The sequence below is a fragment of the Eurosta solidaginis genome, chromosome 4 (assembly GCF_040869045.1).
Source record: "Eurosta solidaginis isolate ZX-2024a chromosome 4, ASM4086904v1, whole genome shotgun sequence".
NCBI lineage: Eukaryota > Metazoa > Arthropoda > Insecta > Diptera > Tephritidae > Eurosta > Eurosta solidaginis.
Genome location: NC_090322.1, coordinates 128,098,120 through 128,122,319, shown reverse-complemented (window position 1 = coordinate 128,122,319; position 24,200 = coordinate 128,098,120). Strand labels below are relative to the sequence as shown.

Below are 24,200 nucleotides of genomic sequence, written 5' to 3'. Positions count from 1 at the left end.
AAAATCGATAGGAGCACGACGCAAATTGGAAGAGAAGCTCGGCCTTAGATCTCTTCGGAGGTTATCGCGCCTTACATTTATTTTTTTTATTTTTTATCGATGTTGATGGTCCTTTGCCGGATATATGTAGGTCCGGCACGTTCCGGTAACAAAGCACCATTAAGGTACTAGCCCGACCATATCGGGAATGATTAATATGCCCACATTAAACCCCCTAGGCCATCCCGCCCCCACTACCTACTTCCATATGGAATTTGGGGTCGCCAAAGCCTCGCCTGCTAAATATGTGTATGACTCATTCATATTTGTAACAGGATTCCAGTCGCGTAGGTGATGTTGACAATTGGATTACGGAAGCATGGAAGTTATAAAGCTTTGTATTGCGCGGAGTGCCGGGTTACAATGATTTCCTATGCCGACGACTGCACTATTATGGCAACGGGCCCTGGCCCTTCATTTGATGAATTAGTTTCTAAAATAAACAGCTATCTCCCAGATCTTTCTAGTTTCTTCACTTCGCCCAACCTGGCATTAGCACCGATAAAATCCACAGCCACTCTGTTTACGACGTGGAAGGAACAGATGTCGCAAATATTGGACGTTGATGTCGATGGTGTCACACTGCCGACTGTCAGTCACTCAAAAATCTTACGGGTAACGTTCGATAATACTCTGACCTTCAAGGCGCATTTTGGAGATTTAAACCACGTTTTTATTTATAAAAACTTTAAACTAGGTATATTTTTCAATACGCCTAAATGTATGCGTCTATTTTATTTTTAATTTTTCACAATAATGAAAATTTTTGAAAATTGAAAAATCAATATTGAAAATTAAAATATTGATAAAACATTTTAAAATTACAAAGTTAAAAGTAACTAAAATACAAAGTTGAGTAAAAATAATAAGAACCCTACATTACTCCCCCTTCAAGAAAATTTAACATTAAACAAATTGAACGTAACTCTCTTTTTATGTAAATTCTTGGTGTTGTTTGTGTCTGTTGTTTCAATTATTGCAGGTTTTAATCTATCAATAGGAATAGTTTTAATATTATTATCTATTTCAAGTTTAAAACATTTTTGATCTTTTTCCACAATTTTGTAAGGTCCTTCATATGGTTGTTGTAATGAATGTTTATTAATGACTCGAACAAATGCAAATTTACAATTTTTTATATATATTTTATATATATTTTTTATTTATATTTTGGAACGTAAATTCCAGTATCAGAATCTTTATGATGACTTAAATTTGATCTAACATTTCGAAAATCTTCACGTAAATTACTTAAAATTTCAGTTTATGAGAAATTTTTAGCTGATGGCACAACAAGTTCCCCTGGCAAACGTAAATTCTGACCGAAAACCATTTCCGCTGGTGTAGCCGAAGTATCTTCTTTGTAAATAGATCGCAAACCAAGTAATATGACAGGTAACTCGTCATACCAATTATTTGTGTCCTCTCTAGCTATTATAGTAGTCCTTAATTGTCTATGAAACCTTTCAACCATACCATTTCCTTGAGGGTGATATGCGGATGTTGTAATTTGGTGACTACCAAGTAATTAGTTAACTCTGAAAACAATTTCGATGTAAATTGGCTACCTTGATCAGTTGTTATCTTTAACGGAACTCCAAACCGAGAAATATATTCTCTAAAAAACTTATTTGCAATTGTAGTTGCTGAAATATCTTTTAATGCATATGCCTCAGGCCAACGGGTAAATCTTTCAATAATCGTTAAAATATAGCGATGTCCTTTTGAAATAGGTAATGGTCCAACTATACCTAAATGTATGCGTCTATTTTATTTTTCATTTTTCACAATAATGAAAATTTTTGAAAATTGAAAAATCAATATTGAAAATTAAAATATTGATAAAACATTTTAAAATTACAAAGTTCAAAGTAACTAAAATACAAAGCTAAATAAAAATAATAAGAACCCTACACGAATGCCACCTAAGTTGTATTTAAAGTACAAAGCCGCAACAAAATCCTCAAGTCGCTTACAGGCAGCACCTGGGGAAAATATAAGGAAACGTTGCTAGCCACGTACAAAGCAATTTGCCGGCCGCTATGAGCTACGCATCACCAGTTTGGTCGCCTGGTCTCAAAAACGCATACTGGAAAAGACGGCAGGACTGTCAAAATGCTTAACATTAAACAGCACAACGAAATGCTTAACAGGCAGTTTTTGAAAAATGTTCACAAGCCAGGACATCCTAGCAAACAACTGCTTGATCTAGCTCCGCCTCTCCGGGGATTAAGGGAACATCTCCATAAGCACTATGACGAGATCCGGCACCTGCGAACACATCCGTTTGATCCAGACAAGCATAAGCAGGCCCTAAGCCAAATCCACACAGAATCGGTAAAAGCTTTTGCTATGATGCGCTCGGTGAGCCATGTTATTAATATGTGTAAAGTTGATTTATTACACAAATGTATTTTTATAACACGTTCTTTATTATTTGATAAATCTTCAGTTCTCCAAAATAATTTTCTTCAACTAACTGAAAAAATTTTCTTTACTGACAACAAATGAATTGAAAATGTTTTTTTTTTTTTTTTTAAATCGAATAATTGTTAAAGTAGAAAATTAACAGGTAGGTATGCCACAGTACCCCCTTCCTAGTGATAACGACATATACATAATTAATTTATTTTAAAAGTAACTCTACGAGGAATATAACGTATACAATCTTCCTCAACATTTTCTTGATTATCCAAAAGAAAAGCTGGCTTCAAACGATCTATTGAAATTACTTTATTTTCTCCGTATACTTGAATCTTGAAAATTTTATTAGTTCTAGAAATTACTTTGAATGGACCGTCGTATGGTTGCTGTAAAGGTTTTTTAACTGCGTCACACCTTATGAACACATGAGAGCAGGTACCTAATTCTGGATGTACAAATACGTTTTTCTTCCCATGTCGCAGTGAACTGCTGGCTTTTAAAAAATGCATGTTTTCAGAAAATTCTTTCACCCATTGTGTAGAGTATTTGTTTTCTTTTTTGTTATTAAATATTTCTCCAGGAAGTCGTAAATTTGTTCCAAATGCCATTTCAGCTGGGGAAAAACCAATATCCTGTATAATATTTGCATGCAAACCCATCATGACAATAGGGAGTGAATTAACCCAGTTATTCGATTTTTGGGATTTTAATGCAGCTTTAAAAGTACGATGCCATCTCTCAATTTGGCCATTACTCTGTGGATGATATGGAGTTGTATGCGTTATTCTTATTCCAAGCATTTTAGATAATTCTCGAAAAAGTAAAGATTCAAATTGTCGTCCTTGATCAGTAATAATATGAGCTGGCACACCATAACGAGAAACGCATCCAGAAAAAAACGCATAAGCAACGGAGTCAGCAGTAATGTCTTCCAGCGGTATTGCTTCAGTCCAACGTGTAAATCTGTCTATGCATGTAAGGATGTACTTATACTGTTTACATAATGGCAATGGACCAACAATATCTATACTGACATATTTGAAACGGTCTAGAGGGGGTGTGAAATTGCCAAGAGGACTTCTTACGTGACGATTAACTTTAGATTTTTGACAAGCAATGCATGATTTAGTCCATTTAGCTACATCTTTGGAAATTGATGGCCAAACCAAACGATTTCGGAGTAAATTTACTGACGCTCGCACTCCGGGATGAGAATGCCCATGCATACTTTCGAAGAGAGGTTTTCGAAATGTTGGTGTAATATACGGACGTATGTTTTTTGTAGAGACATCACAAAAGATTTCAACATTAACTTCTGGAATTTTCATTTTTCTTAACTCAAGGCAAGAGTCCGCTGTACTTAAAAAATTTTTCAATTCTGAATCAGATTCTTGAGCCAGAGCTAACGCTTTATAATCTAACGGCGATGGCATTGCTATTGCATCCACTCTAGATAAGGCGTCGGCTACAACATTTTCTTTTCCGGAAACGTGGCGAATATCGACAGTATGCTGACCAATGTAATCTAAATGCCTTAACTGCCTCGGTGATGCCTTTTCTGGCTTTTGTAAAAATGCGTATATAAGGGGCTTATGGTCTGTGTATATAGCAAATTGTCTACCCTCTAAAAAATATTGAATGTGTTTTAAAGCCGAGTATGCTGCTAAAAGTTCACGATCATAAGCGCTGTATCTCATTTGCGTGCTAGTTAATTTTTTAGAGTAAAAAGCGATGGGCTTCCAATTACCATGTATTTGTTGTTGTAAAACACCGCCCATTCCAGTATCCGATGCATCAACCCACAAAGATGTTGGCGCATTAAGCGAGGGATACGCTAAAAGTGTTGCACCAGATAACTGCTCTTTACAGTTTTGAAAAGCTGCAGTAAGTTCCGGGGACCATTGAATTTTCTTATTATCACCCTTTTTATTTCCAATATATAGTGTATGTAATTTTGATTGATACTGTGCGGCTTTTGGAATGAAACGGCGATAAAAGTTTAACATCCCCAAAAATCGTCGCAAGTCTTTAATTGTTTCAGGTGTTTTGTAAGTTTTTATAGCCTCAACTCGAGAAAGTAAGGGTTGCAAACCATTGATTGTAACCAAGTATCCAAGAAATTGAACTTCAGGTACCGCAAAAATGGACTTCGATGTATTTATAATAACTCCAAACTCTCGAAACCGTTCAAATAGATTTAATATGCTTGACATGGTCGTCTATATTCTTCGATGCAATCAGAATATCGTCTATATACGCATAACAGAAATCTAGTCCGCGAATAACTTGATTGATGAAGCGTTGGAAAGTTTGCGCAGCGTTACACAAACCGAACATCATACGAGGAAACTCAAACAATCCTATTGGAGTAATTATAGCTGTTTTTTGAACATCAGAACTCTCAACCGGAATTTGGTAATAAGCCTTAACTAAATCAACCTTGCTGAAAACTTTTGCGTCATGAAGAAGAAAACCAAAGTCATGTATGTGGGGAACGGGATAACGATCTGGAATTGTCATAGAATTTAACCGCCGATAATCTCCACAAAGTCGCCATTCTCCATTAGGTTTGGGTACCATGTGTAATGGACTAGCCCAACAACTTTTTGACGGCCTACATATGCCTTGCCTTAACATAGTATCGAACTCACGCTTAACAATTTGTAGTTTCTCAGGAGATAGTCTACGAGCTTTAGAAGAAATAGGTGGGCCAGATGTTTGAATGTGATGCGTTACAGAATGTTTAATTGGTGTATTTTTATCATGCGATGCGGTAAGATCCTTAAATTCTTCAAGTAATGGATATATAACAGAGTCTTCAAATATTGACTTAATTGAAGGTGGTAACAACCCAATATGTGAAATCGCATTACTAATAGAGTTTGAGACGTTATCTATTATTCTATTATTCTTAAGATCAATTATTAATCCGTAATGGCTGAGAAAGTCGGCGCCGATTATAGGCTTGTTAACATTTGCTAATATAAAAGTCCACCGAAAACTTCTTTTTAGGCCCAAACTTAATTTTAATGTTTTGTTTCCAAAGGTTTTTATTGGGGATTGATTTGCAGCAAATAGCTGAAGAGATGCTGGTCCATTCAACATTTCACTGGAAAGAGCAGAGAACACCGAGACGTCTGCGCCAGTATCAATGAGAAATTCTATGTTTAATGAATTTTCTCTAACAAATAGGCGACATACTTCTTGGCCAACCTTAGACGAGGGGCCTAATGGTTTTCCGAAATATTATTTGAACGTGAAGTATAATTACATGGCTGCACGCACTTTTTAGCACGTTCACCGAATTTATAATGGTACCAACAAAAAGGCTTACTTTCTCTTGCTCTTGAGGAATTCGTTTGTTTAACGCGTTTGTTGTTATTACGGCTATGACTTCGAGAGCGATGTGAAAGTAGCTCAACTTGCTTCGTCAAAGCTTCAGTAATTCCAAATCATGATTTATGGAAGGAGTCTTGGAAACACTATTTATCTCCCAAGCATCTGATGTATCAGATATTTTATCTGCCATAAGGGCGAGTCTACTTAAACTTTCAGTACTTACAGATAAAATTGCTTGTGACTGTTTCGGAAGACGCTGCATCCATAGAGATTTCAGCAACTCATCAGATACTTTACCAGCAGCCAGGTCCATCATTTCACGTAACGTTGCAGAAGGCTTCCTGTCACCCAGTTCCATGTCACGCAGCAGTTTCTTTAATCGCTTTTCCTCCGAATCCATGAATCGCTCCTGCAACCGAGATTTCAATGCTTCGTACATGTTATTTTCAGGTGGGTTTAGAATAAGATCGCTGACTTCACTAAGCACACTCGCTTCGATGGATCCTACAATGGTGTGGAATTTTGTTGCATCTGATGATATTCCAGCCGTAATAAACTGGCTCTCCACTTGCTTGAACCATAGAGCTGGATTTGTTCTCCAAAATGGCGGAACTTTAACGGACACACGTGCAACCTCTAATGTTGGATACGGCTCATCTAAAAGATTCCTTTGATATACGGGTGTTTGGGGTGATGCTGTTGGCGGCTGTTGCAGATCAGAAATTAACGAATCTCCCGCCCCATTATTGGCTTCACTTGGTCTATTCGGTGTATGAAACATATTTCCTGTCTAGGGTCACCAATTGTAAAGTTGATTTATTACACAAATGTATTTTTATAACACGTTCTTTATTATTTGATAAATCTTCAGTTCTCCAAAATAATTTTCTTCAACTAACTGAAAAAATTTTCTTTACTGACAACAAATGAATTGATAATGTTTTTTTTTTTTTTTTTTTAAATCGAATAATTGTTAAAGTAGAAAATTAACAGGTAGGTATGCCACATATGCAATAACCTACCCTTGCAGAAGAAGAAAGCTCCATACCAAGGGACACACGAATGACCCTGGCCCAACTTCGTCCTGCGTACTGTAACAGGTTAAACTCTTACTTGTCCAGAATCAACCCCAACATACATAATGTATGTTCTGCATGCGCTGTGTCCCACTTGACATCAACCATCTTTTCAATTGTAATGTGGAACCTACGCCTCTAACACCAATCTCGCTATAGTCCGCCCCTGTTGGAACTTCCTGTTTCCTTGGACTCCCGTTAGATTGATGACAATTTTGTGAGTGGTCGTGCCCATTGAATGGGGCGAAGCACTGTTAACACAACAACAGGGGTGTTAGCGGCGTTGATTCCACATTGCAATTAAAGGCCAGATTATGTATGACACCGTGACACTTTCCGTTGTTGTTGTTGTAGTTCAATACCAAACATTTCATGAAGGCAACAACAACAAAAACAGGAATTTTGGTTCGACTCGTTGCGTTTTACATAACTAGCCTTTACGCGCGGCCCCGTCCGCAAGGACAAAATAAAATATATGGGCTATTCACGTTAGCCTGCTCAAGTTATCTGCTTAAACAAATTTTCTGTCTGACCCCGACGGTATCGCGGACGGATCCCGAAAACCATCCTGAAATGCTACCGGAAGGGTCTCCAAAAGGTCCAGGAATTGTCCCAAAGAAGTCCCGAGGTAACAACGACGCGATTCTAGACTGATCCAGAGAACCACATAAATGATCCCTGAAGGGTAGCCAAATGATCCCGTAATAGTCCGGAAAAAGTTCCCAAAGGACTTATTTTGTTTTGTTGATTTTCCGACAGGGTGGATAAATGATGTATATTGGAACGATTTTCCGTCATCCCTTGTCAAATTTAGTTTTCAGACAATCCGGTTTCGGCGTTGTACCATCATCAGTGTCGATTTTCGTTGTGATATGTTGTTGTCGTTTGTCCTGTATTTATAGTTCGCAGGTACATGAGCAGGTGTTGTCAAATTGATGCTTGTGTATATTTAGTTATGGGTATGTGCTGTGTTCATTCAGAACCGAGGGTGGTTTCTACTGATCGATTTGTGTGGCTGACTGAGGCAGGTAAAACTCTGTAATTTTTGTCGTTTGACCTTCTTTGTGAGTTTGTTGTTTTGGTGCGTTAATTGTTTTGGTGCGTTAATTGTTTTGGGTTTATTTGTTGTTCTGTGTTTGTCTGTTATACCTATGTGATTACTTTGTTTCTTGTAAACAAGTTTTAAAGGCTCGAATATTGTGTCAGAAATTGTGTTTATCTGTTCGTTTATTATTCTACCGTCGAATGTTTTCTGTTTGTAGATTTCCATGTTTTCGAGTACGTTGAGACGTCGGCCTTTTGCTTGTATGTGAAGAACTCTAACTGTTTTATTGATGTTTGCTGGGGAACATTCATTCTCGACCAAGTGATTCGCTAGGTTAGACTCGGGTATAATGTTTGGATTCCGTATTTTTTTGTTGTAATCTCTAATATGTTCACTGAACCTCGTTCTTATTTGCCGTCCTGTTTGTCCTATGTAAATATGTTGGCGTCCGCAGGTAAGATTGTATACGCCGTGGCTTCTAAACAAATCCTCTGAGTTAGTGTGGGTTCTTAGTTTTCGCCCTAGATTGTTCGATGTTTTGAATGCTGTGTTAATGTTGTAATTTTTGTTTGCTGGGTTGAGCACATATGGTCAAAAAGTTAAAACACAGTTGTTGTTGTTTTCCCGACGCGTTTCGACGTTCTTTTTTCTCACGTCATCTTCTGTATATTATTTTTACATATTTAGCATTAAAGAAAATCCCCAGAAGAAGACGTGAGAAAAAATAACGTCGAAACGCGTCGGGAAAACAACAACAACTCTGTTTTAATTTTTTGACCATATGTGCTCAACCCAGCAAACATAAATATCAGAAATTGGTCCATATATAAATATAAAATTTGTAATTTTTAGATAGATGGCACCAATGAGCGCTTATATATACAAACCATACGACAAGCATTCAAAACGCAAAGGGTTCGCTTAGCAAAACGAAAGTACGATAATAAAATTTAACGTCTTAAAAATAAGGAAAATATTGGAAGAGCTGGGAATACAGACAATAAAAAAACGGGAAAAGTCACCAAATTAGTAAAGATATACTTATAAGAAAAATATGTGCATAATAAAGACTTCGAATTTTTTTTTCTCAAACAATATTTAAGTTTTTTATTAATTATAAGAAAAAGTATGTATATATGTAGGTTAGGTGTGTGGATGTATAATATTGTAACGAATTTAGTGCAATTCCGCTTATCTGTCACCTTCTGCTACCGTTCGAATCACTAAACTTTTGAATAAATAACTCCAATATTAAACAATGCAAAAATGGTCTTTATTAGACTACTTGAAAGTACACGTATACTTCGCAACTGATAGCTTGCTTAAATCAAACTGATTTTCGTGCCTCAACTGTTGCTGCTTTTATAGTGTTTGGTTTCCTCGTTGACACATTTCTAGGCGGTTCTATTCTAGAATTTACTAGTTAGTTAGCAGCTATAAAATTACCAACTATAACTACGTTTATAGCTTCTCATATGCGCGTGTATATGTGAGTGTTACTTGCACAAATTATTGCCTACTTTTGAGCGCATCTCAGATAAGATATATGCATGTGTTTGTGCGTTTTCTCTCCGATGCGTGTACGTACATATGTGTAGACATAGTGATTGATTCGTTTATGTAGATACAAGTGACTGCCTGCTTTATTGTGGCTTCATTTACTTAGAATCGGACTAGTGATGTGAGTATCACTTAGTGTCACTAATATTCGTCACACTGCCCTCCACCTAAGTCTGATCGTCCCGATCAGAAAATCTCTCGATCTAAACGCTGTCAGCCTTTACAAATGAACCACTTACATTTTGGTTCGTGGTGTGACAATGGTTTGTATGCGGTACACTTCATCGTTGATCCGTTTTATAACTTTGTATGGGCCTTCCCAATTACACTGCAATTTCAGGGACAAACCTTTTTTTCGTTGTGGGTTGTATAACAGCACCAAATCTCCTTCCTGAAAACCTTCCGAATTAATTGCTTTATCGTATGTGGCTTTCATCTTGTCACTCATAATCTTTGATCGTTGCCTTACAAGATCGTGTATCTCTCTCAGCTCTTCTTCCAAGACACCAGTGGATTTCTTGACATTTCTCTTCGCATCGGCATCTATCCTAAACTTCAAATCAGCTGGCAGTCGAAGATCATTGCCAAAAATTACCTTTGCGGAAGTTTGGCCCGTTGTCTCATAGACTGCCGATCGGTAAGCCATCAAGAATAATCAGCCCTATTCTGCATTTCGACTTGGATTGGAATTTTTTCGATTTGGCAATTTTGGTATTCTGTGTTCCAATCTCTTTCGATCCAACTTCGAATCGTTCGATTTTATGTATTCTGCACTTCGATCGTAGTTCCGTTTTTCTAAGTTGCAAATTTGTTGGCGGAAAACTATTTTCTTTTTACTTTTTTATTAATTTATAACAGAATTTTAACAAAAATGTAAGTAAAACTTGCTAAGAAAAGTAAAAGGCTTGATGATAATTGTTTTTATATGTTTCCAGGTCAAAAACAACATGTCGATGTCGAAGTCCTTGGACGTATTTGCCCCGCAAAAGTGTCTTACACGTACTTGAAAGCATCCTTATTAAGTCGAAAGTTTTTTTGAACCTAAATAAGAAAATAAGTCATTAAACTTTACCACTTTTAAGTCAATTTCTTACAATTCGCCACTCATCTCAAATGGATTACACAAATCTCGCAATATTTGCCTTTCCATTCTCGCCTGGCTTTTCGTATGCGTTGCTTTCCAACTCCACAAATAATGCCGCGGCTATTGATTCCAGTATAATAGGCAGCTATAATTTTTGTCTGTTCGTTGGGTCCAGTTATATGCCAAAGCAAGCTGCCGGAGTAGGGGAAGGTGAAGCGAAAACGTAAACAATCCTTGCGGAAAGAATAAATAAATCTTCATAAAATATTTTAGGCCAGTGCAATGAAATTAGCATCCATAAAATTCAGAAAATGTGAACTATATTCGTGCAGGAATCCGTTTTAACAAAACTTGGTGGCCAGGGCAGGGAATTGGCCAAAAGAACGACAAAAACACACATACAATTATGAAAGCACTTCACTCAAAAAAATATAACACTGCGGCAATATATTCTATTGTTTTTTTTTTTTACAAAATGGCGTGGATAATAAAATATAAACGTTTTTCAGTGTTTTTTACAATCTTTCTTTAATTTGTTTTGTTCAAATGTTCACACATTCCGTACAAACAGCTGATTTCGAAAAATCATTTGCTCTTCCCCTTCTCATTTCGATTCCGTCGTAATCCAGAGTACCCAACTTCGATTAAAGCGAAGCGTAGAACGGGAACGTAATCGAAATGCAGAATAGGGGTGAATGATATGTGTGTATCCCACTCCTTATGGTACTTGTATACTACTTTACTTAAATGCCCCTCCAATGTTCTATTGAAACGTTCCACCATACCATCGGACTGAGGATGCAATGCAGTTGTCCGTGTTTTTCGAATGCCCAATGATTTACACATTTCCTGGAACACTGCTGATTCGAAATTCCTGCCTTGGTCAGAATGTAACTCCATTGTTACACCATACCTTGCAACCCAATTGTTTATAAACACTTCTGCTACTGTTTCCGCTTCTTGATTTGGGATTGGGTATACCTCTGGCCATTTGCTGAAATAATTCATAACCACCAGTACATATTTGTTTCCGCAGTTGCTAGTAGGAAATGGACCTGCGACATCCATAGCGATTCTTTCAAATGGCGCACCTGAGTTATATTGCTTCATCTGGCCATGACTTCGGGTTTTGGGCCCTTTCGCTCTGCTGCAAACCTCGCAGTTCGCAATCCAATCAGTGACCGACTGACAGCAACCAATCCAATAGAATCTCTGTTTAATCTTCTCGAGCGTCTTCGTGATTCCAAGATGACCTCCGCTTGGACCGTTATGCAGCTCGCTGAGCACGTCAGGAATCCTCTTTCTGGGAACAACTATCAGTTTCTTCTTGCATTGACCATCCTCACTCTCCCATACTCGATGCAAGCAACCGGATGTCCATTCTAAACTGTTCCACTGTGCCCAATACGACTTCGCAATGGGACTCTCTGCTGACATCTCCTCTCTATTTGGTCTCTCGTTTCGTTCGAGCCCTTGCATAACATGTGACAGATCAGTATCTACTAGCTGACCCTTCCTTAGTTGTTCCTTGTTCCATTCATCTGTACATGTTATAGTCATTAGCCGGACATCTGTAATGTCTTCTTTAGCCTCGGCCTTTGAACAGTGCTTGCATTCCAAACTACATAGTCTTCGTGACATTGCATCAGCATTTCCATGGGTACTATCTTTTCGATGCTCAATGGAAAAGTCATAGCTTTGTAGTCGCTCGATCCACCGTGCTAACTGTCCTTCTGGATTACGGAACTGCAGAAGCCATTTCAACGCTGCGTAATCTGTCCTGACGCGGAATCGCTGGCCGTATAGGCATTTGTGAAAATGTTTAATGCACTCTACCAATGCCAACAGCTCTCTCGTGTAACGCAGTAGTTCCTCTCTGGTTTTCCAATTGAACGGCTGTAATATGCAACTACCTTCTCCTGTCCATCAACCAGTTGTGACAAAACGCCTCCTATAGCATATCCACTCGCATCTGTATCTAGAATAAATGTGGCAGTGCAAAAAAGCTCCTTCAGTGTTTGGAAAGCCACGTCTTGCTCCTTTTTCCATTCAAAAGCTTTATTTTTTCTTGTAATCTATGGACTACGCTGGAAAAGTTTGGTACAAATCGGCGGTAATATGTGCACAGCCCAAGGAAACTTCTTAATTCGTGCAGGTTCAGTGGTCTTGGCCAATCCTTTACTGCCTCTATCTTTCCATTCGCAGTACAAATGCCTTTTGTCGTTACCTTGTGACCAAAATAATTTACTTCCTTTTTAAACAGCGAACACTTTTTGGGACTTAGTTTCAGGCCAGCACCAGCTATTCTTTGGAAAACCTCCTCCAAGTTCTTCAGATGTTCTTCGAAGTTCTTTCCCAATACGATGATGTCGTCTAGATACACTAAGCATGTTTTCCAATGTAGTCCTTTCAGTACCTGATCCATGAGTCTTTCAAAAGTAGCATTACATAGTCCAAAAGGCATCTCTGTAAATTGCCAAAGACCATCACCGACACTGAAGGCTGTTTTCTCTTTGTCTTCCTCCTTTACTTCCATTTGCCAGTAGCCGCTTTTCAAGTCCAGTGTGGAAAACCATTTAGTACCAGAGAGCAAGTCCAGAGTGTCGTCAATTCTTGGCAATGGGTAGCTATCGTTTTTCGTAACATCATTCCGGTAGTCCACGCAGGGGCGGAGTTACCTCTAGAAGCGCCCTGGGCAAACAAAGCAAGCCGCGCCCCATTGTTTCCAAAAAAAAACCTTACTTGCCTGCGTGTGGTGACATTTCATTACTAACATATTTTACGGATTGAAAAAATTTGATTCGAGTTTTCTTAGAAAGAATATAATAATGAAGCGTATCACAAAATATTTTTAGTTTCAAGAAACTTATAGATTGTCAGAAAACTAATAACACAGACATATGGAAAAGATTATTCAAAAACACTTGCGTCTTTTTGGGAGGCAAAATTTGTAATCAAATGTTCAAAATTCAAAGAGAGAAGAATATCAGATTCAATACAAATCAGTGCTAAACTGTTGAGTCGATCTTCAGTCATTTTGGAGCGAAGGTAATTTTTTATCCTTTTCAAACAAGAAAAAGACCTTTCGGCGCTGCAATTAGTCACTGCCATGGTAGCAAACATGCGATATGCGATGTCAACGTTCGGAAAAATTGTGTTCAAATCATCGGACCGAATAAGCTTCATAACATTCAGTGAAGATTTCGTCTTAATATTATTTTCTTTGCAATAAGCAAAAAAATGGACGAATTCGTCATCAGTTGTCGGTTCCAAATCAGACGAGAACGTAGATATCAGAGCCTTCGATTCCATTCTGATTTCTTCGTTAGAAGACAATTCGCTCGCCTTGAGGATAATCATAAATTTTTTGTTGATTTTATCGTATGCCTTGCGTCTCTCTTCTAATTCCACAGTCAAATTATCTAGAATAACATTGAAGATATTTACTGTGAAATTTTCTCTTCCGCACAGTATCACTTCTCCACGAACCGATTCATCTGTTCTCAATTTACGTTTCCGTTTTCGTGTCTTACTGGAATGGTACTCTGGATCTTCTGATAACTCGAGGGCTCGTTTCTCGTATTCATCAAATTCATCCCGACAGTCAGAGACAATCTTTTGCAGTCCCTTGTAATGTTCAATGATTTCGGCAATACTGCATTCAACAGCTTGTAATTTATGACTCACTGCATTGAATCTTGCAAGCAGGAAGTGCCAGAAAATAGTCAGAAATGAAGTTTCAAGCTTCTCCAATTGAATTCGAATGCCCTTCGCTTCTTGCCGACAAATTGCTTTTTCTGTCAAATCTTCACTGCATGTACACCCACTAAATTCAGCGAATGAGCAGCGCAATGTACGTATTCTGCTGCAGGATTTGATGCTTTTATCCGAGCTTGAAGACCATTATAAACTCCAGCCATGTTTTTCGCGTTATCGTATTATTGACCGCGACAGTCACCAATGTCTAGTCCGAGGTCAGTCGAGAGTTTTTAAAATAGCATCAGCTTATTCTATCGCCTTGTGCCCCGTGTTCTCCATGAATTTTAGAAATCGTTCAACGGGGACACCATTTTGCTGGACATATCTAAAAACGAACGATAGCTGGTCAACGTGGGATATATCAGGGGCCGAATCTAGTACGATAGAAAAATATTTTGCTGCTTTTATCTTCTCTGAAATGGTAAATATCACTTTTTTCGCCATCAAACTTATGAACTCCTCACAAATCGTTTTGGATAAATAACTTGTGCTGCCACTGCCTTTGTTGCCAAATTTTTTTATGTGTTCAGCCAAGAAGGGGTCATATTCTGCAACAACTTCCAGAAACATCAAATAATTCCCATTATTTGGAGATCCCAGTTTTTCGTCACTGCCCTTGAATGGAAATCCACGGGATGCTAAAGCTTTCGTTACGGAAACAACTCGGTTTAAAACTTTCCTCCAGTAATCTATTTCTTCATTCAATTGAATAACGGGCGTTTTATCAATTCTTGATTCCTGATGACTCCTTTGTGTCAGTTTCAATACGTTGTTTTTGTGGCTTGGAGAATTTTCATGCTCTTTTACCCGTTGAGTCGAATATTTCCAATCATTGAATCACATTTTGCAGTTGAAATAAGAAGCAGGTTCGAACAAAACACATGGTACACAAAACACACTTCCTTTACTAGCAGAATAAATAAGGCAAGTGCGAAGACTTCTCTCTCCATTTTGAAGATTTCTATGAAAGAGATTTTTTGATAGGTATCTTACCTACGCCTCCATCAATATAAATTCGTTTGGATAGACTGAAATCAGCTTCAGAATTCTGTTTGCATCCATGTATTGCTATATGATCACGAATTGCATCATTAATTGTCCATTTGGCGGGCTCATCGCTCAAAATCAATTGATCCAGTCCACTAGGGTCTTGTGGGGAATTCAAATCTTTATTTTCCTGAATAGGTATGTCACATGTAGGGGGATTTGATGTGACTTCTCCACTTTCGAGACTTTGACATATGTATAAAACATATAATTAAAACTCTTATATAGGTACCACATTTTTTTCCATATTCTAACCTTCAAAATGATCTGATCTTAAACCCTCATTATTAGGTGGCACAGATTTCGCAATAACATTAAATTGCAGTTCATCATTCGAATCTGAAAAACAATTTTATAGTGAAAATGTTTCGTACTGAAAATAAACTCAAAATTTTTGACAGTAGGGTGCCTCCCAGGTAGCGAAATCTGGCTTTCTGGCCCAGAATCTACCTGGGCTAACCTAGCTGTCGATCAATTGACTAATGCAATTTTACCTTTTTGGTTATGATCAATAACGGAGTCATTTTCTTTTCGAGGAGTTTGAAAAAAACAATCAAGTTTAGGGATTTTCGACAGTAAATCTTTGTCTTTCTGCACTTTCTCGGCTGCACGTTTTTTGTTTGCTGCGCCGCTTAACTTTTTCATATTTGCACTGATTCTTCTATTTTTCACAAAAACATTAATTCACTGACACTTTTTTGATGTTTTTAACTCGGAACGACTTTTAAGATTACATAAAATGTACGCAGCGCATTGTATAGAGGCGCGAACTATTCAAATTAACCAGAAACAGAAAATATTCAGATCTTAGTTTCCATTGAAAAAGTGAGCTCGCGCATTTCCCCGAAAAAATACTTCAATGCCTACTTGATTTTTAAATTTGAAATTTCAATTAAATTTGAATCTTTTAGGGAAAACAGATTCAAGACGACAACGACGGTGCGGCATCTGTCAAGTTATTTTTAAACATGTTCTTATGGGGAGAAATTTTTTGGACACGACACGACAAAGCGGCAATCAATCATGAATGCCGCTGTCGCTAGATTAGATCTATTTCTATTTTGACAAGCGACGGTCGTGGCGTCCTTTTTTCTTTTTGTGAATAAAAATCAAAATAAATGCAAATAGCTTTAAATATGTGTTGACATTTATTAGTTATACATTTTTTTAACACATGCAATACTTTTTTCAAAATTTTTTGTTGTTGTTTGAGCTAATGCAAAACTGTCGTTGTCGCTTTCATTATAATCAGTCGTCGGTGCTTGGCGGCAAATATCGTCAAGCTTCAGTTTTTCGCCGTTGTCGCTCGGAGTCGTCGTTTTGAATGTGGGCCGGGCTTTTCACGTCATTTACTGCACACAAGCTGCTAAAACTTAGTGTTTACATATCGCTCATTTGCTGCAAGACCGGCATAAATCAAAAAACGTGATTTTTGAGTTAATGCTGCAGAATAGTTAGTTTCATTTCATTTAATTATTACGGCAAAAAAGCCTAATTCATAAATTAAATTATATTACAATTTACTATCTTATTGCTAAGGTTTTACAATATTCATAAAGTTTTGCTTTAAAAGCTACGATTTCATTACAACTTTTTATATCTATAGGCAGTTCATTGAAACTTTTTAGACCTTTATAAAAAATATTTTGCTGATCTATTTCAGTTCTGAATAAAGGCAGTTTGAAATTGTGTTTATTCCTTGTATTAATGTTATGTGTTTGCTTAACTAATACTACGTTTTTACTTAGATATTCAGGTACATTTTCACTTTTAATATTAAATATAAACTTCATAGCGTGAAAAAAAATCTTTTGCTTGACACTTAACCAGTTCAAACTTCTCAGCATATCAGCCGTACGAGTATCTCTAGGTTTTTTAAGAATAAATCTCATACATCTGTTTTGCATCTTTTAAAGTTTATCTATTTCTTTGTCTGACACAATGAATAGAATAGATGGGCAGTTTACAAAGTGAGGTTCTATAATGGACTTATATATAATTATTTTGTACTTTTTTTGAATATATTTGGATGTTCTCTGCATAACCCCAATTTTTTTCGCAACTTTCTGGACTGTGTAGTTTATATGTTCTTCAAACTTGAGTTTGTTATCAATTATAATTCCCAAATATTTTATACTGTCAACTTTTTGTATGCTTTCATCATTTATTTTTAAACCAATTATATCCTCATTAACGTTCCTCCTTGTCATTATCATAAATTTCGTTTTATTTATATTAAGTTTCAGTCTATTTCCGCACAACCATTTATACAGGTTATTCAGTTCATGTTGTATTTTAAAAAGTGCAGAATTAATATTATTCTCACTAATCATTATTAATGCATCATCAGCGAATAGTTTAATTTCACAACCTTCAATAGCGTTAACTATATCATTAATATAAATTAAGAACAGTATCGGTGCCAAAACTGGGCCTTGTGGTAACCCTATGGGTACTTCCAATTCATCAGACATCACGGTATTTATAACCGTTTTCTGTCTCCTCTGCTTCAAATAGCTGCGAAACCAGTCAAGTTCTATACCAGTTATACCAATACGTTGCATTTTTTTGATTAAGATCTCCCTATCCACTGTTTCAAAAGCTCGTTTGAGGTCTAGGAAGACTGAAACAACCACTTTTTTATTATTTAACTCTTCTTTCCAGTCATGTATCACCAAATTAAGAGCTGTCTCACATGAATGTTTCTTTCTAAAGCCTGACTGTTGGTGGGCTAGTATATTATTATTTTCAAGGTATTTCGTTAACTGGTTCTTCACATAAGCTTCAAGTATTTTACAATCACTAGGCAGGGTGTTTATGGGTCTAAGTTCTTCAGGTTTTACTGTCTTTTTAACTTTTTCCACTGGTATCACCGTTGACGTTTTCCACTTTTCTGGTACAAGACCCTCTTCTAGGCTGTTATTGATTATTTGTGCCTAGAAATATCCTGCATACGATATACAGTCTTTAAGTACTCCATCAGATAAAAGTTTTCTGCCGCATATTTTATATTTGAACTCTTTCAGAATATTAATAACTTCATCTGTTGTTATTTTGGCAAACTTTAATCTAGAATTGACTCGTACATCACTTAGTGCTACACGGCAAGGTTCTATGATGTTATTAATTTCTATTACGCTATTTATAAAGAACCTATTTAGACCATTTGCCAGCTCAGTTTCATTTTCTACCATCATACCATCTATTATCGCCTTTTTAATCCCTTCGTTATCTCTCGTTAAGCAAACCGCTTGCTTAAGATGTTTCCACATTTCTTTGGCGTTATTTTCATTCATTTCGACTTTATTTTCCATATATTTAACTTTCTTTATTTTTACTAGCTTTTTGTAGATACGATTTATATTCGTTCCAATCACCTGTTTGTATCGCAAGCTTATAATTATTATATTTGCATTTATTCATTTGCGCCAATTCTCTGTCGTACCATTTATTCATTAGCTTGATATGTACTTTTTTTTCATACGTTAAACTTTCCATAGCTTGCATTATTATGTTGTTCACTAATTCGACTTTCTCATCAATTAGTAGGTTTTCATTTATGTTGAAGTTACATGATCTCAGGATGCTTATTAAGATTTCACTATTATATTTATCCCAAGCTGTGATTTTCTTGGTCATTCTCATCTGGTATGATTTAGACGTTTTAATATTGAACATTATTGTTTCGTGATCTGAAATTTTGTATACAGGCAAATTATTGCACTGAATTTCATCTGAATTTGAATATAATAAATCAATTTTAGATGCACTTGCATCTGTAATTCGAGTATTAAATTCTACCTTTTGGGTCATACCCATCACAGAAAATATCTCATTCAATTTTGTACTATATGTTGATATGTAGTTCATGTTTATATTAAAATCCCCGATTAGTATATTACATTTACTTCTTTCAAATTTATCAATTAATATTTCATTTAGGTACTCGATAAACGCTGCATCACTTGTGCTTGGCGAATGATACAGAACCCCTATTTGCCACTTTTTATCGACCTTTTTCAATTTTATTATAATGCACCATAAGTTCATATTGACACTAGCATTATAAATTACATTTATCTCCACTGTCCTATGAACATACACTAGTACTCCTCCTGTATGCCTGCTGTGCGAGTCGCATCTAACCATATTATACGATGCTATTTCTAATTCGCTGTCTTCAACATCTTTCGTTGTACACGTTTCCGAACATAATATGATACTTGGTGTATGTACTTCAGCCAACACTTCCAGTTCACATTTGTTTGATACTATGCTGTTAATATTCAAGTATATGCACTTAAGTTCATTGTGTCTAGTCTGCAGTCTTTCTTTGTATCGAATTTTCTTCAGCGGTATCTCATTGGATTGTGGCGGGCTTATCAGTGCGTCGGGTGTTCGCTGCTAGTATCCTAGCCTTTGTTTTTTTGCATTCAAGTGCTTTAGGTAGACTGGGCACTGTCTGCTATTGCACGAGTGATTGACATCTAGTCCTAGATTTAACTTCTCATTTGCCTTTATGCAGTTTATACACTTGTTTGCTGGTTGTTCATTAGATTCAATGGTCTTATGCTTACCCAAGCATTTGGTACAAACTTCCTCGTTTTTGCATTCAGTCGCCTTGTGATTGTATCCTCTGCATTTGAAACACGTTGTCACATCAACGCCATCGTAAACTTTGCATCTTTCCCATCCTACGTTGAGCTTATCCAATTTTAAAGCATTAGTAAACATTTCCTCGTCCACCTCCAATATTGCGTTGTAATAGTTTTTGTTGCTAGTTTTAACATTATATTGCTTAATAATTTTTATTTCACCCTGTTCTAGGCATTTGTTTTGCTTTTTTAGACACTCGATCAGGTCATCTCTATTCTTTTCAAACTGCATGCCTGTTATAAATAATTTTGGTTTATAGTCACGTGGTATCTTTATTTCATATTCATCACTTATTTTTTTATCCATAATTTTTTTAATCTTATTTCTTTCATCTTCGTTAATACTATCGATCACCATAATACCATTATGGCCCGCTTTAATGTCTGTTATCTTTAGCTCGTTAAGGTTAATTTTAATATTTAGATCTTGCCTTGTTCTTTCACTAGTTTGTTTTGCCTTCGGTTTAACAATAATAGGAGCCCGTTTCTTAAGCTCTGGAACGGCCCTAGCTGTGTTTTTATTTCCACCCGTTCTTAGAATATTTGCATATGTTTGTTGTGGTATCCCATCGTTTTTCTCTTTTACTATTGTTTTTATTTCACTACAAAATTTCTCATTCTCCCTCCCCACTACTTTAGCTTGATTTTTTATTTTCTCTGCTATCTCCCGCACCTTCTTAATTTCAGCTGCATTTTTAATATACATTTCTTGATGCATTTTTAAGGTCGCCAAACGTTCATTGTATTTTTCCTCCATTGTTTTCATTAACGCCCGCATCTCTTTTTAGTTGGTTTTTAAAGCTTCTTCAAATTCGTTTTTGTATTCTTTTAAATAGCCACTGTTCCTATTAACACTCTCTTGCATGTCTCGCAATACCAGATCAATATTATGTATGTATGTAATACACTCTTCGCAAATAAAATTCACCATTGGATGTGTTCCTATTACAGTAGCTTTATAGCTATCCAAGCCGGAACATTACATCATACTTCATGTTGAGTACAAAATTCTTTATGATTTGTTGAAAACTAAGCGCTTCAGATACAAACCAAATGTTGCATTTACTTCTGAAATGTACTTTGATTAATTTTTTCTCTGTAAAAAATTCAAAAAATCTCATTCTTGTTGTAATATTCAAAAAAAAAATTTGTTTGATAAATAAAAAAAAAAATCGCGAGTTTGAATCGAGCTCAAGGCCTAACAATAATTATTTTATCATTATTATTGTTATAATATATTTTTTCTTAATTGAAAAAATTTTTAAATTAGAATAGAAGAAAGAAAAAATTTAGACGACTGCCAAAGCTCGTTGTATAGATCCATTTCGGGAACTGCTAAATTCCTTCATCGGCAACGTTTAGGCGCCGCTGCTATAACCATTCAGCCACCACAGCGGTTTTTTGTTTGTCTTCATTATTCCTACTTCAATTCTGGTTCTTGCTAATTGATATTCACAGCACTGCGACATCTGTTACAGAATAGTTGTGAAAATTGGACTTTGTTTATGGCGATGATGCCATAGTGTCATATTTTATTGACACTTTTTCCCCGTGCTCTGGGATGTATTAACAATTTTTGTTGTTATATCGGCCTACTGATTTGTAAGATCGCGAGTTTGAATCGAGCTCAAGGCCTAACAATAATTATTTTATCATTATTATTGTTATAATATATTTTTTCTTAATTGAAAAAATTTTTAAATTAGAAAAGAAGAAAGAAAAAATTTAGACAACTGCCAAAGCTCGTTGTATAGATCCATTTCGGGAACTGCTAAATTCCTTCATCGGCAACGTTTAGGCGCCGCTGCTATAACCATTCAGCCACCACAGCGGTTTTTTGTTTGTCTTCATTATTCCTACTTCAATTCTGGTTCTTGCCAATTGATATTCACAGCACTGCGACATCTGTTACAGAATAGTTGTGAAAATTGGACTTTGTTTATGGCGATGATGCCATAGTGTCATATTTTATTGACACTTTTTCCCCGTGCTCTGGGATGTATTAACAATTTTTGTTGTTATATCGGCCTACTGATTTGTAAGATCGCGAGTTTGAATCGAGCTCAAGGCCTAACAATAATTATTTTATCATTATTATTGTTATAATATATTTTTTCTTAATTGAAAAAATTTTTAAATTAGAATAGAAGAAAGAAAAAATTTAGACAACTGCCAAAGCTCGTTGTATAGATCCATTTCGGGAACTGCTAAATTCCTTCATCGGCAACGTTTAGGCGCCGCTGCTATAACCATTCAGCCACCACAGCGGTTTTTTGTTTGTCTTCATTATTCCTACTTCAGTTCTGGTTCTTGCCAATTGATATTCACAGCACTGCGACATCTGTTACAGAATAGTTGTGAAAATTGGACTTTGTTTATGGCGATGATGCCATAGTGTCATATTTTATTGACATTTTTTCCCCGTGCTCTGGGATGTATTAACAATTTTTGTTGTTATATCGGCCTACTGATTTGTAAGATCGCGAGTTTGAATCGAGCTCAAGGCCTAACAATAATTATTTTATCATTATTATTGTTATAATATATTTTTTCTTAATTGAAAAAATTTTTAAATTAGAATAGAAGAAAGAAAAAATTTAGACAACTGCCAAAGCTCGTTGTATAGATCCATTTCGGGAACTGCTAAATTCATTCATCGGCAACGTTTAGGCGCCACTGCTATAACCATTCAGCCACCACAGCGGTTTTTTGTTTGTCTTCATTATTCCTACTTCAATTCTGGTTCTTGCCAATTGATATTCACAGCACTGCGACATCTGTTACAGAATAGTTGTGAAAATTGGACTTTGTTTATGGCGATGATGCCATAGTGTCATATTTTATTGACACTTTTTCCCCGTGCTCTGGGATGTATTAACAATTTTTGTTGTTATATCGGCCTACTGATTTGTAAGATCGCGAGTTTGAATCGAGCTCAAGGCCTAACAATAATTATTTTATCATTATTATTGTTATAATATATTTTTTCTTAATTGAAAAAATTTTTAAATTAGAATAGAAGAAAGAAAAAATTTAGACAACTGCCAAAGCTCGTTGTATAGATCCATTTCGGGAACTGCTAAATTCCTTCATCGGCAACGTTTAGGCGCCGCTGCTATAACCATTCAGCCACCACAGCGGTTTTTTGTTTGTCTTCATTATTCCTACTTCAATTCTGGTTCTTGCCAATTGATATTCACAGCACTGCGACATCTGTTACAGAATAGTTGTGAAAATTGGACTTTGTTTATGGCGATGATGCCATAGTGTCATATTTTATTGACACTTTTTCCCCGTGCTCTGGGATGTATTAACAATTTTTGTTGTTATATCGGCCTACTGATTTGTAAGATCGCGAGTTTGAATCGAGCTCAAGGCCTAACAATAATTATTTTATCATTATTATTGTTATAATATATTTTTTCTTAATTGAAAAAATTTTTAAATTAGAATAGAAGAAAGAAAAAATTTAGACAACTGCCAAAGCTCGTGGCGATGACGCCATAAACAAAGTCCAATTTTCACAACTATTCTGTAACAGATGTCGCAGTGCTGTGAATATCAATTGGCAAGAACCAGAATTGAAGTAGGAATAATGAAGACAAACAAAAAACCGCTGTGGTGGCTGAATGGTTATAGCAGCGGCGCCTAAACGTTGCCGATGAATGAATTTAGCAGTTCCCGAAATGGATCTATACAACGAGCTTTGGCAGTTGTCTAAATTTTTTCTTTCTTCTATTCTAATTTAAAAATGTTTTCAATTAAGAAAAAATATATTATAACAATAATAATGATAAAATAATTATTGTTAGGCCTTGAGCTCGATTCAAACTCGCGATCTTACAAATCAGTAGGCCGATATAACAACAAAAATTGTTAATACATCCCAGAGCACGGGGAAAAAGTGTCAATAAAATATGACACTATGGCATCATCGCCATAAACAAAGTCCAATTTTCACAACTATTCTGTAACAGATGTCGCAGTGCTGTGAATATCAATTGGCAAGAACCAGAATTGAAGTAGGAATAATGAAGACAAACAAATAACCGCTGTGGTGGCTGAATGGTTATAGCAGCGGCGCCTAAACGTTGCCGATGACGGAATTTAGCAGTTCCCGAAATGGATCTATACAACGAGCTTTGGCAGTTGTCTAAATTTTTTCTTTCTTC

The 24,200-nt window shown here is 36.3% G+C and overlaps 1 protein-coding gene and 1 long non-coding RNA gene across 4 annotated transcripts in view; both read left to right on the top strand.

Annotated features, from left to right (window-relative positions):
• The window catches only part of LOC137250325 (uncharacterized), a 47,179-nt gene extending 46,668 nt beyond the window's left edge, over positions 1-511 (top strand). Inside the window, exon 3 of the long non-coding RNA XR_010952907.1 lies at positions 497-511. This is a non-coding gene — a long non-coding RNA (uncharacterized lncRNA). The remainder of the gene's footprint in view (positions 1-496) is intronic.
• MAPk-Ak2 (MAP kinase-activated protein kinase 2) overlaps positions 1-24,200 on the top strand; it is a 383,073-nt gene that overhangs the window by 350,924 nt on the left and 7,949 nt on the right. The gene's annotated exons all lie outside the window — the stretch shown is intronic.